This window comes from Labeo rohita, chromosome 23, assembly GCF_022985175.1.
Source record: "Labeo rohita strain BAU-BD-2019 chromosome 23, IGBB_LRoh.1.0, whole genome shotgun sequence".
NCBI lineage: Eukaryota > Metazoa > Chordata > Actinopteri > Cypriniformes > Cyprinidae > Labeo > Labeo rohita.
The window spans coordinates 19,997,483-20,018,354 of record NC_066891.1 but is presented as its reverse complement, the minus strand read 5'-3'; the positions used below and the strand labels follow the sequence as shown (position 1 = coordinate 20,018,354).

The following is a 20,872-nucleotide window of genomic DNA, read 5'->3' as shown; positions in this document are numbered from 1 at the left end:
GACATGGTGACATGTGAACACAATTTTATTCCTAAAAAAAAAAAAAACTATACTGGAAATGCACTGTAAATTAGAAATGTATATATTATATATATTTATTATATATAAAATGAGTAATAAATAATAAATATATTAAATAATACATACATTAATCAGTGGTTTATATTAATTTGGAAATTATATAATATATATATATATTTTTAATAAAAATAATTAAATACATAAATGTATTTTATATATATATATATGTGTGTATATATATATATATATATATATTTTTTTTTTTTACTGTTGAGAACATTGTGCTCACATTGTGATCTTCCAGCACATAATAAAAAAACGGAAATAAGTATTATATAATTATATATATACATATATATATATATATATATATATATATATATATATATTTTTTTTTTTTTTAATTGTACTGTTGAGAACATTGTGATCACATTGTGATCTTCCAGCACATAATAAAAAAAAGAAAATAAGTATTATATAATTATATATATAAATAAAATTAAATAATTATACTTATATGTTATAATATATTTAATATTGTATGTGTGTATATATATATATATATATATGTGTGTGTGTGTGTGTGTGTGTATGTGAAATGTATTAAGTAAAATAAAAGCAAGTCAATATTATACAGAATATATAAAAATAATAAATAATACATATTCTACTATATTTACAGTAAATCTATTGTGTTGTAAAATAGATTTTAAAAAGTTTTGCCAACTGTTGAGAAAAAGCATTGCAATCTCCCCACACATTTTAATGACATCCGTATTTTAATTATGAAAAAATTATACTGGGAATGAAGACAAGAAAAAATATTATGTATATATAATTATAAAATAATTATAAAAATATATAATATATTAATAATATATATAAACTATTTTCAATAGCTTATTATAATAAGTCAATTATGTAAAAATTAACTACATATGTATATATACAGTTATAATATATATTGTAATATATATATTACAGTTTTATTGAGAAATTTCTAAAAATGAATTCTTACCAAATTTGATGTTTCCTTCCATAGTCTTTTCCTTTCTGGTGCCCCTTTAGGTGGGTAGAGGAACACAGAGCAGCGAGGGTCTCGGTGCAGGTGCTCTTCCTCTCTGAGGTGAATTCATTCTGTTTTTTCCCCTCTTTCTTCAAACCAGAATCTCTGAAATGTCTCTTTTCACAGAAATCCGGTATATCTTCGCTGAAAAACTGGCAAAAAAACGGCCGAAAAAAATGGGAAATAGCAAAGAATTCAGTAGTACACCTTCACAACTCTTCAGTGCCGCTTTTCACAGAAACCCGGCAGACCCCTGTCAAGAAACTGAAGGGAAAGAGGACAAAAAAAAGAGATTACATAAGAATTCTGTAGTACATCTTCAGAACTCCTTTCCCTCTGTCAGGGAAAAGCAAAAGTGAGAGGGGAGGAGTGGAGGAATGGGAAGGCTGTCTCCATTCTCCTCTGCATCCCTCTGCCTTATTCTCACAGCTCTCACTGCAACACACACACACACACACACACACACTGCACAGCCCCCACCTCTTTCCCCCTTCTTCTGCTCTGTCAAACAGACACACAAGCTTAGTTCATTACTATTCACCGGGTCTTCCTAAGACGCTCAACGCTACCCTACTAAGAGAGGAAAAAACAGGCTTGTTGCATCTAATGTGAAATGGATTTTGTCCATTCTGACATATCAAAAGCCTTCCACCTCCCCTCGTCCAAAAACTGTGACGCAATAAGCAGCAGTGTAATATATTCCTTTGTCTGTCCTTTTTGTTGCTCATGATACACGATACAGGTATGTGCCGAATTTGTCTCGAGTCTTATCTCAAAGTTCCTCGCCCACCATCTTAAAACGCCGAATCCCTTCTGTGTTACCCCCGATCTTTGTTTTTCTCCCATTTTCCCTCTACTAGCGTTCGCTGGGAGTGATCTGTCTCGCTTGGCTAGAGAGCTGGCAGCAGGGCTGAGGTGAGGAGAGAGAGCGAGCACACTGAGGTTAGCCATGTGAGTCTTCCAGCACACTCAACTTCACCAGCCGCTTCCCCCGAGGATCCGCGTGCCTCTGGGCTCTGTACTCGGTTCGATCAAGTTCAACAACTTTTTTTGATGCGAAGCTTTGAGTTTTGATGACATTTGAAAGTTCGGGCTGTAATGCGTGGAAAAAACTGTTTGACAAGTGTGACAGGGTGTCATTGAATGCCTGTTCTGTGGGCTTGTGATTTCTGTGTGTCGATGCAGAAAAAAGTGGATTTTTTGCGCAAATTCTTGGAGGTAATGCTTTGTTCACGTGTGCCAAATTCCTGGCGAGGACAGCACTCTTGCGAGTTACCTTTTCTGCATTTTTTTCTCCTCTCCCGCCGCCCTGCCTCACATTGCTGAGTGAGGAGTGAAATGAGAGAGGAAATCCTTTTACACATGATCTGGTCCGTTAGGCTTGGTTGGTGGTGCCTTTCTGCGGTAGTTTTGTACTTGGTTATTTGTCATTTTTGGTTTAAGTTTCTTACAGTAAACTCAATTTAAGATCAACTGTAAGATTTCTGGACTGAAATGACTTGCTTGATTTGCGTTGAGTAACTTTTCCAACATGCATGTGTTGGTATGTGGAGCCTAATTTAGGTTACCACTAAAAAGTCGGAATGAAGTGGAAATTCCCCTTTTGTGTTTTCTTAATGATCATTTTATCCATGCTCATATTCTGGAATTTCTAAATTCTGTCATTAAAGGAGCAGTTCACTTCCGGAACAAAAATTTACAGATGATGTCACCCCCTTGTCATCCAAGATGTTCATGTCTTTCTTTCTTCAGTCGTAAAGAAATTAGGTTTTTTAAGGAAAACGTTTCAGGATTTTTATCCATATAGTGGACTTCAGTGGTGCCCCTGAGTTTGAACTTCCAAAATACAAAATACGGCTTCATACCATCCCAGCCGAGGAAGAAGGGTCTAATCTAGCTAAACATTCTTTTGTTTTCAAAAATAATTACAATTTATATGCTTTTTAACCTCAAATGCTCCAACTTCAAAATCACCCCACATCGTGTTTATAAAGTGAACATGCAAAGAAGGTCAAATGCCCTTTACAAAAGGTAAAACAGCGATGTAGGATGATTTTGAAGTTGGAGGAGAAAATGAGATGGGTGTTTTTTGTGTTTCTCGTAAAAAGAATATAAATTGTACATTTTTTAAAAAAAAATAACCGTTTTGCTAGATAAGACCATCCTTCCTTGGCTGGGATCGTTTGGAGCCATTTGAAGCTGCATTTAAACTACATTTTGCAAGTTCAAACTTGTGGGCACCAGTGAAGTCCACTATATGGAGAGAAATCCTGAAATGTTTTCCTCAAAAAACATAATTTCTTTACGACTGAGGAATGAAAGACATGAACATCTTGAATGACAAGGGGGTGAGAAAATTATCTGTAAATTTTTGTTCTGGAAGTGAACTTTTCCCTTAAAGTACCCCTATTATGGAGTTTTGAAAATTACCTTTTATGCACAGCTCTAAATGAATGAAAAGATCCTGCAAAGTTGCAAATCTTAAAGTGCTCTGTGTATAAAGTTATTGTATTTTTTATTTTTTTTTAAAGAGTTGATTCCGAGTCATGACAACGAGTCGTTTTTAAAACTAATGTTTAGCTGTTTCAAGCGGACGTCAACATGAAACATTAGCATATTGCCCACCCGCTTGTTGCCCACGCAGACCCGGGAAAACTTGAACTCCCCTCCCTCAAACACTGTAGCGGATTCCTGTGGATAGCATCATGTCGAGAAGATGCTGTGCTAGAGTTAGGTTATGTCAGAAAACTCCCATCTCATGTTCTCCTCCAACTTCAAAATTGTCCTACATCGCTGCAGAAGTACCGACCCAGTTTTAACAAAGTGAGTGTGCAAGCAGGGTCAAACACGCTTTACAAACAAAAAAGGTAAAACAGCGATGTAGGGCGATTTTGAAGTTGGAGAAAGAATCCTGGAATGTTTTCTTCAAAAAAACTAATATTAACATCTTGAGAAATGAACATCTTGGATGACATGGGGGTGAGTAAATTCTCAGTAAAGTTTTATTCTGAATGTGGAGTAATCCTTCAAAAACTGTTGCTCTCATGTACTCTATAGCATGCAAAATCTGTATTTAGTTGTGTGTACTGTGTTGCTCCATGCAGCTTGTAGGTCTCTGGCTAACTGGCTAACAGCAATATCTATTCGCTCGCAATTGTCTAGAAATGTGTTGATGAATAGTGAATGTTTGTCGTTGTTATTATTTGGAGTTCTGCTAAAGAATAGAACAACACGTTGGTGTACAAACTGCAGTGCTTTATCAATACGTTTCTGCATTGGGCTAATGCATATACCATGGCTGTTTGGGTTTTTCTATTTCCGTGTGCTGCACACAGTAGACCAATCACAACAGACTGGGTCATCAGACCAATCTCCAATCACAGATTAGCGTCACACAAAGGATGGGTTTGGACAAATGATTCCTTGAGCGTTTGGGAGTCATTGAGCAAAAAAGGAAAAAATAAATGCATATTATGAGACAATGAAAGTTTTTTTTGACTTTGCATGCATGTCAACCTGTTGTTGGAGACTCCCAAAACCAAAATATGAACCTTTCATAATCCATAATAGGGGCACTTATTACAAGCTTACACTTACAAGCTGGACAATCAAGTTCCGCCTTTCTTTATTTCTTCAACAATTCAATTTCACTCGGTTGTACGTCACAATATAGAAAAAAAAAAACATCTGTTGCTTCTTCCGTTACATTGTGACTTTAATGTGCATAAATGTCATTAATTATTCACTTTCTTGTTTTCTTTTGTGGAACCCAAAACCTCTTATTAATATACCTGTAATAAAGCAAATGAGAAAAAAAAGACCATAAAAAATTGGTTCATATAACTTGTGTACTGTATTACAGTCTTCCAAAGACATATAAAGATGATTGTGTGAGGAAAAGATGGAAATTTAAGTCATTATTCATGGAAAAATATTGGCATCTTCCCTGGTTCAGCTTGACAAGTTCATAAAAGTTTATGAGAACTGTAGCGATTTATGAATGAATCATTCTTGTGAGTCAGGTTTTTTGACTCAGAGGTATTAAGAAAGTCATACGAGTTTGGAACAAACGAGGCTGAGTAAATGATGACATTTATTGCAAGGACATTTATACAACCCCAGTTCCACAAAAGTTGGGACGATTTGTAAAATGCCGTAAAATCAAGAATATGTTATCTGTTTATTCTCTTTAAACTTTATTTAATTGACTAAAGTACAAAGAAAAATTTTCCAGTGTTTTCAGTGGCCAACGTTTCATTTTATTTTGTAAATATAACCAATTTTTGATTTTCATGGCTGCAGCACAAAAATGTCAAACAAATCAAAAATCATGTTTCTTAATAGAAGATCACAAAGAATTTAGGTCTTTCACCAACTACCACACATAATATTGTGAAAAGATTCAGGGAATCCAGAGAAATGTCAGTCTATGTAGGCAAGTTACCTCAGGTGAATGTGCATGACCTTTGAGCTTTCAGATGGCTTAGCATAAGAAATTGTCATGCTGTATAGCCACATGGGCTCAGGAGTACTTCAGAAAACTGCTGTCATTGAACACATTCTGCAGCTGCATCAATAAAATTCATAAACTTGAATTTCTGTTACTCTATCAGAAAGCTATACATCAGTTCTGTGCAGTGATGCCATGGGGTTCTCTGGGCCAGAGCTCATCTCAGATAGTCAAAAAGACGATAGAAATGTGTGCTGTGGTCAGACGAGTCTACATTTCAGCTTGTTTCTGGGAAAAATCAACATCGAGTTAGTAGTACCAAAGACCAAAGGGACCATCCAGCAGATGCAAATGCAAATGACTGTCATGGTACGGGGGTGCAGCAGAGCAAATGGCATTGGTGACTGGAATATGTGCGAAGGTACCACTGAAATGGAGGCATGTATTGGGATTGTACAGACACATATACTGCCATCAAGATAACGTCTTTCATGGGAAGTCCATGGTTATTAGGTCAGAACAATGCCAGGTCTCATTCTGCATGTTCTACAACAGCATGGTTTTGTAGACACAGACTGAATGTGCCAGACTGGACTGTCTCCTATTGAAAATATATAGCCAGTCATGAAAAGGAGAATCAGACAACGACGATCACAGACTGCTGAGCATTTGAAGTTTTTTATCAAGCCAGATTGGACAACAATTTTGCTTGCAAAACTTGAAGTATTAGCTTCCACAATTCCCAACTAATTAAACATTGTATTAAACGGAAAGTTGATGTGGCACAGTGTTAAAGGAGAAGTCCACTTCAAACTGGTATGGTGCCCCAATTTTGAACTTCCAAAATGCAGTTCAAATGCAGCTTCAAACAATCCCAAATGCGGTTGCAAATTATCCAAGCCGAGGAGGAAGGGTCTTATCTAGTGAAACGATTGGTTGTTTTAATTAAAAAACTACTATTTAAATACTTTTTAATCTCAAACGCTCGTCTTGCCTTTCTCTCCCTGAACGCTGTGTATTCTGACTCAGGACAGTTAGAGTATGTAGAAAAACTCCAAACATATTTTCTCCCTCAACTTCAAAAATCATTTTAAAATCATCCTACATCACTGCAGAAGTGCCGACACAGTCTATGCAAAGTGAACACGCGAAGAAGATCAAACACCCTTAACAAAAAAGGTAAAACAGCAATATAGAACGATTTTGAAGTTTAGGGAGAACATGAGATGGGAGTTTTTTGACATACCCTAACTGTCATGAACCGGAAAAATATAGTCCAGGCTGAGTAAGACAAGAGGAGCATTTGGCATTACAAAGTATATAAATTTTATTATTTTTATGAAAATAACCAACCGTTTTGCTAGATAAGACCCTTCTTTCTCAGCTGGGATCATTTACAACTGCATTTGAAGCCGCATTTTGGAAGTTCAAAATCAGGGCACAATACCAGTCCATTATATGGAGAAAAATGCTGAAATGTTTTCCTCAAAAAACATAATTTCTTTACGACTGAAGAAAGAAAGATATGAACATCTTGGATGACAAGGGGATGAGTACATTATATGTGAATCTTTGTTTTGGAAGTGGACTTTTCCTTTAACGCACTGCACAGTGACTGCAAAATAACATGTCCTGTCTATATCAGCAGCTTGTAATAGAATATATACGTCATTCAAAAGGAAAAACTAAAATAAAGATATTCGAGATAAACACAGATATGAAACATAAACATAGAAATGCTTGCTTACCATTATATTAGTACTGTTGAATATTAGTAATTTTCTTCTTTTTAAGCAGCTCATGTTGTTATGATAATATTCACATATAGACCAATTATTGGTTTGTAAACATTCGGGATGCGTGCGCATCATGATTGCAGAAAACCCTGGAGATATAGCCTTTATGGCTAGAGAATTACACGGATACGGTACAAAATAGTTAGATTTAAAAAGATTATAGATAATAATATAAGATACGATGTAATTACAAGAGCTTGTCACTCAGCGATAAGCACTGTTATTCAACAAAATTGACGCTAGATAGGGAGAGTCTTACAGATCTGAAATAGGGATGACGTTTTTGTGGGAGGTTCAAGTAGCAGTCTGTGGAGCCATGGAATAAAAGAATCAAAAAAGGTAAATTTGATTTTATATTTCAAAATTCTGACTTTATTCTCCCAATTCCGAGATTATATCTCACAGTTCTAATAAGGAAAAACAACTCATCATTCTCTTTTCCCCTTGGCTCAGAATAGGAGTTTATTCCACACTTTTGGCTTTTTTACCCTGACAATTAACCGACTCATTATTTTTGAGTTAAATCGAGTTATAAAGTCAGAATTAGGAGATATAACTGTGCATTTGCTAGACAAAAAAGCCAGAATTGTGAGATTAAATAAATAAATGTTATGTAAAATGTTAATAGTAATAGGTTTAAATAATATGTCATGCTGTAAATGTAGGGCCAATACAATACGTTCATATGAACAACATATGTGAATATTATGTAGACATATTGTTTAAATCAAATTTATGCTTTAAAAATAGAGTAATCATAGCAGTTTTCATCCATAGAATGTCAGTTTAAACGTCTGCGTTTAGCTTCAAATGGCGTCTTTGACGACTGTATTCTAAAAAATGATGTGCATTCAGATTTTGACATCAAAACATTTTTTTCCTCTTATTCCATGGATTTTATCCGTTTACCTCCACTTGTTACTAGTGTTTTTCAAATGACGAAACTGTGACGTCTACTCCAAATTGGATAAGATTACGTAACATAAGAACAGCCTTCTGTTTGTGCCGCCTTCATTTAGTTAGGCCTACTCTTTTCATCACTTTCACTTTACTAGGCATCAAATCAGAGTTCTCACATTCCCCGATGGCCCCGACGGCCATGACTGTCCCGACACCGATTCAACATGTTGAATCGGGCAAACTCCCGCTGACGTGAGCCTGACGAGAGCCGACGTGTTGAACACACCAAACAGACTAGCCCGACAGACACTGACCGACTGCTGACCGTCAGCTTGGTGTGTCTCAGTCTTTAAACATGCCTCTGTCCCAACTTTTTTGGAGTGTGTTGCAGCCATGAAAATCAAAATTTGGTTATATTTACAAAATAAAATTAAAAGTTGGCCACTGAAAACATTGGAACTTTTTCTTTGTACTTCAGAGAGAATGAGCAGGTAACACATTCTTGATTTTATGGCATTTCACGAAACGTCCCAACTTTTCTGGAATTGGGGTTGTATTTATCTATGGTGGTATGAATTACATTTTTATCATCTCTTTATCATCCCTTTACCATCTTATCTAAAGTTCTAAAAATGTAATAATTAAATCATCAAATAAATTCATAACTAAACCGAACAACTAAACAATGTATAAACAACAACAAAGCCTTTAATGGAATAATTCGCCCAAAAATGGAAATTTTGTCATTTACTCACCCTCCACAAACCTCCAAACCTGCATAAATTTCTCTCTTCTGTTGAACACAAAAAAAGATATTTTGAAGAATACTGGGAACCAAACAGTTGCTGGTAGCCACTGACTTCCCTAGTATTGACCTTTTTAGCAAAAAACAGTATTCTTGTAGCTTCATAACACTGCAGTTGAACCATTGATGTCACATGGACTTTTTTAACGATGTCTTTACTACCATTCTGGGCCTTGAATGTGTCAGCTGCATTGTGGTCTATGCAGGGTCAGAAACCTGCTGGATTTCATCTTGATTTGTGTTCTGAAGATGAACAAAGGTCTTACAGGTTTGTAACGACATGAGCGTGAGTAAATAATGACAGAAAAAACTATTTTTTTCAGGTGATGAATAATAAAAACATTGGCAGCCAATAAAAATCCACCAATTTTAATAGAGCTTGACCATTTTAAGTGGCGGACAACTAAACTGCTAATATGGACACTAACTAATATGTGACCCCGGACCACAAAACCAGTTATAAGTAGCACAGTTATATTTATAGCAATAGCCAAAAATACATTGTATGGGCCAAAATTATCGATTTTTCTTTTATGCCAAAAATCATTAGGATGTTAAGTAAAGATCATGTTCCATGAAGATATTTTGTAAATTTCCTACCATAAATATATCAAAACGTAATTTGTTTATTAGTAATTTGCTTTGCTAAGAACTTCATTTGGACAACTTTAAAGGTGATTTCCTCAATATTTCGATTTTTTTTTGCACCCTCAGATTCCCGATTTTCAAATAGTTGTATCTCACCCAAATATTTTACAATCAATCCATGGGAAGCTTATTTATTCAACTTAGAGATGATGTATAAATCTCAATTTCCAAAAATTGACCCTTATGACTGGTTTTGTGGTCCAGGGTCACACATAGTCATTGTTATACTTATCTTTATAATTATTATAATTATAATCTTTATATTGTTCTAGGTGTGAACACTAGCATATAGTTGACCTCAAAGCTCAAATCGATGCGACTTCACGTCTTTAAGTACAGAAGGATGTGTGGTGCTTTGTGAACTTATCTAGTGGGAGTTCATTTCTCTTCTCTCTCCCTCTCTTCTCCCGCTCTCGCTCTTTCTCAGCTGTCAGTCTGGTCGGGTCCAGTCTGTTTGTAGCTCTATTTTAAGCGAGGACACAGCCGGGGGGAGGGGAGGAGGAACAGGGGAGGATGAAGGCTCCAGGGGCGAGAGTGTGTCGTAATGAAAGACTTATCAGCAGGCCAGAACACCCGTCCAGACAGTCTATGAGATCAAGCAGCATGTAGATTTTCATATCCGTCCATTGACACTCACCTCACATATCAAAACCGTCAATAATTAACCAGGCCTGAAGCTATAATTATTCATTATCCATCAGAGGTGCTGGTAATCTGGTCATGGCTTTACGACAGACTCGCTGCTCAAGGTTATTTGGAAATGATGATCATTAAAGTGACCCTGCCTGCATATAAAACACGTTATGCAGCATTTCTGGATGCTTTAGTTCGATCACAAAAGGCTTGCTAGATTGTTTATGAGCAAGTATGGTTTTGTGGGGCATTTGGCAGGAGATGTTCAGTGTTTTTCATGTGGTCTTAAAAGGCATGGCTCAGAACAAATTGTGGCTGTTGCGGATGCCAAAAACAAGAGCCGTCTCACCAGAATTATGGCCATCTTATCTTCTCTCAGCCAGACGGCTGTGTGCGAGCACAATCTAAACCTCTCAGAAACCTTCAGAGCATCTTCCTCTTAATCTGCATATTCAGATGCTATTCAGCGTTGTGATCATCACACAGGCCTGCTCTTGTGTGCAAGGAAGCCCGCTTTTGTCTCAGATCTCCACAGACGCTTTCCTTCAGTCTGAACAGCTGGCTGAACAGCAAAGATGATTTACCTTCATTTTTTTCCTCTAGCGTGCCTTTCATGATTCTTTACATATCCAATACAAAATTAAACTGACATACTTTCTGAAGACGACCACATTCACATATTAAAACCAAATGATTTTGCGAACTTGACCTCAACTTCTGCTCTTCAGCTATAGCAATCTGGTAAATCAGTGGGGATAAAGCATAGGATGAATGCTAAATCATGATACAATGCGAAAGTGTTTATACTAAAGCATGTTAAAGCAGGTGAATGTTAGAGTATGATGTTGTGTTAATGTTTTATATACTGAAGTATGATACAGTGCTGACAGTGATGATACTAAATCATGATACAGTGCTAATAGTTTGTATACTAAAGTGTGCTATAATTCCAATACTGTAGTTTGTATAATAAAGCAAGATACAGTGTTCATACTAAAGTATGAAACACTGTATTTATTATATTAATGCAGGATATTGTACAAATGGTTTGTGTACTAAAAAATGATATAGTGCTAGAATGATAGTGTTAATTGACTGTATACTGAACCATGATAAAGGGTGCATACTAAAATATGATACAGTGCTAATAGTTTATATACTATAATATGACAGTGATAATTGTTTGTATACTAAAGCTGTTGTGCTAATAGTTTCTATGCCACAGAAATAATGTAGCGCTAAAAGTTGTATACTAAAGCAGGATAGAAGCATTTTAAAGTATGATACAGTGCTAATAGGAATGATACTAAATCATTATACAGTGCTAATAGTTTGTATTCCAAAACATGTTATAATTCTAATACTGTAGTTTTTATACAAAAGCATGATACGCTTGCTAAAGCGTGCTAAAGAGTGCAGTTTTAGTGCATATTGCAGTTTGTATAATAAAGCAGGATACAGGGTGCATACTAAAATATGATACAGTGAATACTTTTTATATAAATGCATGATAGTACAAATGGTTTAGTTTTTAAACTTAAGCATGATAGTGCTAATAGCTTATATGTGACCCTGGACCACAAAACCAGTCATAAGGGTCAATTTTTCCAAATTGAGATTAATACATCATCTGAAAGCTGAATAAATAATCTTTCCACTGATGTATGGTTTGTTATGATGATGATTCATGACAATATTTAGCCGAGATACAACTATCTGGAATCTGAGGGTGCAAAAAAATCTAAATATTGAGAAAATCACCTTTAAAGTTGTCCAAATAAAGTTTTTAACAGTGCATATAATTAATCAAAAATCAAGTTTTTATATATCTGCAGTCGGAATTTTACAAAATATCTTCATGGAACATGATCTTTATTTAATATCCTAATGATTTTTGGCATAAAATAAAAATCAATAATTTTGACCCATACAGTGTATTTTTGGCTATTGCTACAAATATACCCCAGCGACTTAAGACTGGTTTTGTGGTCCAGGGTCACATATACTAAAGCATGATAGAGGATGCATACTAAAGTATGATACTGTGCTAATAGTTTGTGTACTATAGTATGGTACAGTAATAATGGTTTGTATACTAAAGCATGCTACAATGCTAATAGTTTCTATACTGAAGCTATTGCTATACTATAGAAATAATGCAGTGCTAATAGTTTGGATACTAAAGCATGTTACAGATTTGAATATTAAAGCATGGTAGTGCTAATAGTTATACTTTATGTTAATAGTATAAAGCAAGACACAGGGTGCATACTTAAGTATGATACACTGTGTACTTTTTATATTAATGCATGATATATACAAACTAAAGAATGATATAGTGTTCATCGTTTTTTCTTAAGCATGACAGTGATAATAGTTTGTGTATTACAGCATGATAAAGGGTGCATACTAAAGTATGATACAGTGCTAATAGTTTATATACTATGGTATGATACAGTGCTCATAGTTTTTATACTTAAGCATGAAAAAGGGTGCATACTAAAGTATGATACAGTGCTAATAGGTTATATACTATAGTATGATACAGTGCTAATGGTTTGTATACTAACATATGTTACAATGCTAATAGTTTGTATACTAAAGCATCCTATTCTGCTGATTGTATATAAAGCATGATACATACAAAGGTATGATGCAGTGCTAATAATTTACATACTAAAACATGATTCTGAGGCACAAGGGTGCATGCTATAACATGATAGAGCAATAATAGGGTGCAAAGTAAAAGATGCATTCCTGTTCCAGAACTCCATTCAATCTCAGTCAGATGCACAGAGCAGAAGCACAGTCAAGTCTATAGAGCTCTAATTATGACAGAACAGTCTGCCTGTAACCAACCTGCAAACAGCCCCACCGAAGCCCCATCTCATGCCTCTCATTTATCTTGTTTGGAGGAGGGGAATTGGGTTTCAGATAAAGCATAGGATATGGTCCTGCTCCTGCCTCAAGGCGGCGGGATAGATAGTCTACCTTGGTGTGTCAAGGTGGAATAGATTGATTTGTTGTGGTTGAGGTCTGTGCGACGGATGTTGGAAAATCTCGTTTCAATTTTATTGCCTTTAAAGCCTTGGGAAGGCTTTTTTTGTGACTTGTATTGTACACTGGAGAGCGTTTGGTGAAGATAACTTCGGTTCGGAGTAACATTTCACCATTAATTCTGTTTTTCTTGATTGTTTTTTCTTTCATTATCTGACTGACTCTAAAATGACACTGCTGCTTATGTGAAATTGCTTAAACTACACCTCAGACTTGGATGTTTCATACTTCATGTTGGTTTTGGGTTGGAGTGGAGCACAAATACTATCAAGGTTGTGCCAACAGGCATGAGATCCCCTTTGAGTGTTTAGTAACGTCAGCCGGTCCTTTGGGAAATCCCCCAGACCGGGATAATGTCAGGTCCATGCTGCCCCCGCTGTAACTGTACAGCTTTAATTACAAACCTGCAGAGTATTTCTGTGTGTGTATGTGTGTGTGTGAGAGAGAGAGAGATGGAAAGATTCACTGCTTGAGACAATTAAAAATTCACTGTGGAAGAGTCGAACAATTATTCTGTGTACAGATTTCTAATTATCTTCAGTTTACATGTGTGTACACATTAGTGCATTTGCTGGGAGTGAAAGTGTTGGGGAGGAGGGTCTTGCCAGTTGCACAACACTGACGTGGCACCCATACCAAATATCAGCAGACATGTCTGGATTAAACTAAAGACAAAAGCGTAGGAGTTTGTGAGTTCTGTGTGTAAAAATAGTTCTGACTAATGAGGAATTAGTCAATTATTGTTCAATGACAAAACTAAAGTTTGACTTGCTGTCTTTTTTCAGGTACCGCTGTATCAGCAGTAAACATGATTGAAATTCAAACAAGCAAAAGAGTCTTGATTTCTTTTATCCTTTTTTAATTTTGCATTATAAAAGGCATTTATATATTAATGTACCCATGAAATCAAATTTGAATTTGTTTTTTGGTTTTTAGTAAATATGTTAGCCTTAAGGTTATATATAAGCTAGTGTGTTTCAAAACAATGACAAAATTTGCATTTAGAAGATGTAAGCATTCAAAACTTACAGTCTCTCACTTTTTTTTCAATGCTTTATTATTCCAATGCCATGAGAACATGAGGTATTACATATTCATGTCAAATTACAATAGCCGCCAGAGAAAAGGAAGAAAAGAAAGAAAAATTACATAAAATTCAATGCTTTCAGAGCATTACGTTTTCAGTGCTTTTTTGTTTTTTGATGGTTCCAAATGATTTACATACAATGTGAAGTCATTAATAAAATGGGAAAAATTTGGTCTACATTGAGCCCACTTTTTATGTATATGATATTTTCCTAACAGAATAAGCAGTTGTATATGGTGTTGTTCCTTACAATTCAAATTTTCATTTTCTGTATAAAACAGCATGTCAAATATACAAATTTCTATCATACATTCCATCTTTCTATTAACATAGAATTCCACATCCTTCCAAAATAATCTTGAATAAATACAATAAAAAAAATAGATGCAAAATAGTTTCTTTTTCTTGACCCCAAAAATGACAGGTATATGAAATATTAAGCTTAAATCTTTCCAAAACATGCTTAGCAGGATAAATGCTATGAAGTATTTTGTAAGACACTTCCTTGATTTTGTTATTGATACAAAACTTATTTGGCAACTTCCATGCTTTAACCCAAGATATATTACCAAATAAAAAAGACCAAAAAAATCTTGCTGCAGGTAAAGACACAGAACAAAGAGCATTCTTTATAATCTTATTGCTGCACCGTTGTTTTAAAACATCAACATTTTCAATGAAAATGTTTCCACAAGGATTTAACTATGTTGATTCCTTCTGAGACACAGTTTTTTAAAAGCATCATCACACTCTTTGGAATACAGTCTCTCACTTCCGCCAATTGTTAGTTTTCGCGTGACGTCATACGCTCATAGGAACGCCCACCTGGAGGGCAAAACGAAGTAGTAATGTAGTAAAATGCAGATAAGAAAGGGTGAAATTCAGTTAACAACTTACTGATTACTGAATTTGATCTTGTAATATTACTGTTTTAAATATATTAAGGCACTTTAAGTGTTTTTACAACATTTTGTTGTACTGTTTAATGATTGAAATATTGGAGCGGGTGCCTAATATGGATTGCATATGGCCAAAACGTGCATTTTGTTCACATACCTTTGTTTTATTCTTTTGAGAGGAGATCTAAATATTTGCGGCTTTGAAACAGATGAAAAATTGTCAAGCTTGTGCTGCAGTTCTATGAATGTTTTGCCCTCCAGGTCTTTGAGCCGGTCACGTGATTGAAAGCTATCAATAGGATCAACGATTTTGATGACATCACCCTTCACTTCAGCTTCTGATCAAACTTTCTGTCCAATCAAATGCTCTCTAGAATCTGAAGCGTCCCACCCTCTAAACTAATAATAGATGCAGAATTAATATTTTCTGTACAGTGAATGAATGGCATGTAGTGCACTATAAACGCATTCAGACAATTCAGACAGTGTAAACATGCTTTCCATTGGGTCAAAAAAAGTCTGGTTTTGCACTATTTCACAAACCGACAGTGCACGCAGTCACGATAGCATGGAGTGGATCATATTTACGAGTCGGCGCAGAGCATAAAACGTAATGCTGTAATAAAAACAAAATGCTATTGGCTATTTTAAAAAGGGGTGGGACTGATATGTCCCACCCTCTCTTTCTGTTTCAGTTGAAAGTACTTCAACACATAGAATAATGCTATGGGTTTCAAAGCCATTAGGGGGTGCATATTCAAAACAAAGAAACAAAAGCGTAGTTTGATGATGCCGTGATTATGTGTGGAATCATGGGAGTTGTCTTCTTCATCCTCACAGTTGTTGCAACCCGACTGGTTTGGGCAGAAATGTTCATTGATGAGCTAATATATTAAAGACTTATTAAGGTCACTGTAGTATGAAGCAGGGCATAGCTGAGAGTCGTGGAAGCGAAACGAGGATGCTGGAGCGATTGCTAATGAGAGATGAGCACTTCCACTCTTTCTGGACATGCTTATAAAAAGCGGTAAAGCGGTGGTGTTTTATCGTACTAGATACTTTCGAGTGTGTTGAAAACTCTGTTATAATGCTACTCTGTGTGTTCACCACCTGTTTGATAAAACGCAATATATTAAAGGTGTCATGACATGTTTTTAAAATTATTTTTAATGTTCCTTGAGGCTTAATTATAATGTTAATAAAGTTTATTGCACAAAAAAAATAAAGAAATATGTGGGAAACAGATCAATAGATTTTAAAATGCAAAATGTACATTTATACATGAAATGTGTATGAATTACACCAGGGGTGCTCAATCCTGTTCCTGGAGATCTACCTTCCTACAGAGTTCAGCTCCAACCCTGATCAAACACACCTGAACCAACTAATTCTGAAGGAGCACTTGATAATTACAGACAGGTGTGTTTGATCAGGGTTGGAACTATACTCTGCAGAAATGTAGATCTCCAGGAACAGGGCTGGGCACCCCTGAGTTACACAATGAACAAACGTGTATAAATTAAATATGTGCAATACACATAATGTAATATATGCAATCATCAGCATTTAAAATAGTATAAAACGTATAGTACAAGTCATGGGTAATTTCTTAATTAATAGTTAAAGGCACAATATGTAAGTTTTCGCCACTAGAGGGTGCATATTCAAAACAAACAAGCACCAAAGGCATAGTTTGATTAAGCCGTGATTGATTGTGGAATCATGGGAGTTGTTGTCTTCATCCCCACAGCCAATGCAGTCCATTGGGACTCGGCAGAAATCATGTTCATTGATGAGCTAATGTATTGAAGACTTATTAAGGTCACTGTATAGTATGAAGCAGGATGGGGCTAAAAGTCCTGGAAGTGAAACGAGGACGCTGAAGCGATTGCTAATGAAGGACGAGGGTGATATATGGCTCAAAAGCATTTAATAATGCCACAGTCGAGGCCTTCCGCTCCTTCCGGTCACGCGTATGTAAGGTAAAACAGCGCTGTTTTATCATACTACACTGTAAAAAACAATTTGTTGAGTCAACTTAAAATAATTTGTAACCTGGCTGCCTTAAAATTTTAAGTTCAGTCAACTCAAAAAAAGTTTATTCAACTTTAAATGTTAAATTATACCAAGTGACAGCTTAGATATTTGAGTTGAATCAACTTAAAATTTTAAGGCAGCTGGGTTACTTACCCATCTGTTAAGTTTAGCAAACACAAATATCTACGTTGTTACTTAGTACAACTTAACATTTCAAGTTGAATAAACTTATTTTAGTTGACTGAACTTAAAATTTTAAGGCAGCAGGGTAACAAATTATTTTAAGCTGACTCAACAAATTGTGTTTTTTATTTTTTACAGTGTAGATACATTTGAGTGTGTTTAAAATTTCTGTTATAATGCTACTCTGTTCGTCACCTGCCTAATAAAATGCATAACATATTAAGGTGTGCTTGGGGTTTCAATGTTTTCTACAAAATAAAACCAGAAAATCAAGGGTGTATGACATTACACTAGTTAAAATTGCTTATTTCTCTGGATTTAAACATTCTTGGAAACATTTGGAATAATTTAAGTACACAAGTCAGCAAAATATATAACACTGTTCTAGTGGTTTTTGGATATTTCAATGAAAAAATCGTACATATTGTGCCTTGTTCATTAACGTGTTTGCCCAAATGTTTCAATATTGTTACTATAATTTTTATTATATTATTAAGTATATTTCTTATGTATTTTTTGTTTTCTATTTTCTGATTTAAAGTTTTTTAAACATTGAAATATATTTATGAATTTAACAATTGTAATATGAAAATAAATATAGTATTATTTGCAATAGTTGTGAGTGATTTAGTGATAAATGGCTACTCCAGGTTCAGATACTGTATAAAAGTGTTCACAAACTTCATTGATTAGATGTCACTATATTATGACACCTAGTGGAGAAAACAAGAAATAACAATTATTTTCATCAGTAATTATGTGATTCAGGATCCCATACAACAAAAATCAAGAGGAAACAAGGACAAAAAAAGCACACTTCGTGTCACACGTAACAGGTTTCCCTTTCTCATCTCAATCTGCAAAATTTTAACAACTCATGACCTTTTGCGTTTCACATAACATCCTGTCATTAAAATGCAACAATGGTCAAGCGGTGCTCATCGCCAATGCTCTTGCATATTCATAACATATTCAAGTTTAAATAGCCATATGTGGTATTGAATGAATGCCTGAAAAATAATTAACCTGAATGTTGCATACTGACTCTAGCTATGTTTCGAGAGCATTGCATTGACCAAAAAGGAAAATCAAGAAAATCAGTTAGATCTACTTTTGCTCAAGGGATCTCGGAACATTAGTTACTGCAATACCTACTGATGAATACAAAAGAAAAGTTTCCGTCTTAAACTATTTTCCACTACTAAATGTGGATAAATGAATTACCCGCTGTGTGTTTTAGTACAGCAGTTGATGCCAAAACTGCAAGGCAAATGAAATACGCAGTATCTGATTACAACAGGGTGATGCATTAATAATAATTATGGATTTGACAAATTGCAGCCTCTGTTATACAATCATTTTGTAATCAATTTTATTTGGTCTCTGATGCTTCAGAATCGCGTCACGCTGATGAGACAAATGAGGCCTCCTGCTTTCATGCTGGCCGTTTACTGCGAGATATAAATATAACTACTTATCCTCAGATCTCCACAATCACAAAGTACATCCTGCAATTCACAGAATGATAGCTATGTTGAAAATTAACATGTCCTTATTCAGAATGTCAGACGTATTTCAGGTCTTAGTCTGCAATTACCTTCCAATAAGTCACTTTGAGTTAGCTTTGGGAAGTGAGAAAGTGTTTAAATGTGTTAATCAATGTCCATTATAAAAACACACACCTGTCATCAGCTTCCACTCCTCTGAGATCTGGACAGCCATTTTATACGCTCCCTACATCAGATCTCTCCCTGTTTGGGTTTTATAGCATTACTGGCTATTGTTATCTAATCAGAGTTCATAAAGAAGAAATCAGCATGCATATATGCGTGAACCCAATTTAAATGTTTGAAAATAGCTGCATCCGTGGATCATGGTTCGTCTGCTGACAGCCACTGACAGATTGTTGTTGCTAGGAGAAATATGCACGTCTGTTCCTGCAGAAAGAAAGACAACCAGGATATGCAGATCTGAGAACACTTTGTATTGTAGTGCTGTTACTTGATTTGTTGCAAAGCATATTTTGAGTTTTGAGTTTTTTTGCTTTGCACCAATTTATGTTTCCTCTTAATCTCACTGTAAAATATACAATCCATAACAATATAAACTTTGCTGAACTCAGTCCAGCTCAACAATATACAACCCAAAAGTTGCAGGTTACAATGAGATCAGTAATGAAGCAAAAAATATTCTCTGTTAATAAATACAAGAAGTTAAAGTGACAGACTGTAGGTCCACAGAACCCTGGGACTTCCTGAATGTGTGAATGTTAAAATAAATATACTTGTCATTTAAATTATTTATATAATCTTAGTAGTTTGATAATCTAATAGTTTTTCAATTGCATTTTAATGTTTTATTTCCACGGTAACTAAATGTGATTAATCTGTTAAAACTAATTAAAATTAATTTCCTATTTTTAAAAATGTAGTATTTAGTTATATGCATCTCTTAAAATATATTTATTAAATATTTATTATATATTATATTATATTCTGAATCAAAAAAATCATACAGTTATGAAAACATGAGGGTGAGTAAATTGTTGTAACATGATTTTATATATATATATATATATATATATATATATATATATATCACATTTAGAAACCATGTTAAGATAATAATGAAAATTCTGTCATTATATAAATTTGTTACAGAAATATAAAGCCTAAGAATATGAAAAATATAAATTTTAGTATCTTTAATTAAATTATTTTCTTTATATTTTGCAGAATAAAGAAAGTCATGCAGATTTGAAACAACATGAAGGTGAGTAAATGATGACAATTTTCAATATTATTTAATTTAATGACTAAATGTGGTTATGTTATATCAAATATTCTGTAACATAAATAGTAATATGTTGTAGAATTATAGTCTAAGAATATAAAAAATATATATTTCATTATCTTTAATTAAAATATTTTCTTTACATTCCACAGAATAAAGAAAGTCATGAAGATTTGAAACAACATAAGGGTGAGTAAATTATGACAGAATTTTCATTAATATTTTAATTCTAAATGTGGTTTATATGTGTGTGTTATACACACACACACACACACACACACATATATATGGTAATTCGTTACAGAAATATAAAGTCTAAGAATATAAAAAAAATATATTTCATTATGTTTAATTAAAATATTTTCTTTATATTCTGCAGATTTGAAACAACATGAGAGTGAATAAATGATGACAGAATTTTCATTATTATTTTAATATGATTTCTAAATGCTTTCTAAATGTGGTTAATATGTTACATGAAATATCCTATGACATAA

The 20,872-nt window shown here is 34.6% G+C and overlaps 1 long non-coding RNA gene across 1 annotated transcript; it reads left to right on the top strand.

The window, feature by feature from the left end:
- Positions 1–1,764: 1,764 nt before the first annotated feature.
- Positions 1,765–20,565, top strand: LOC127154527 (uncharacterized). Its single transcript, XR_007825490.1, has 4 exons — positions 1,765–1,829; positions 1,948–2,038; positions 20,318–20,354; positions 20,528–20,565. It is a non-coding gene; the product is annotated as an uncharacterized LOC127154527 (long non-coding RNA).
- Positions 20,566–20,872: the final 307 nt, after the last annotated feature.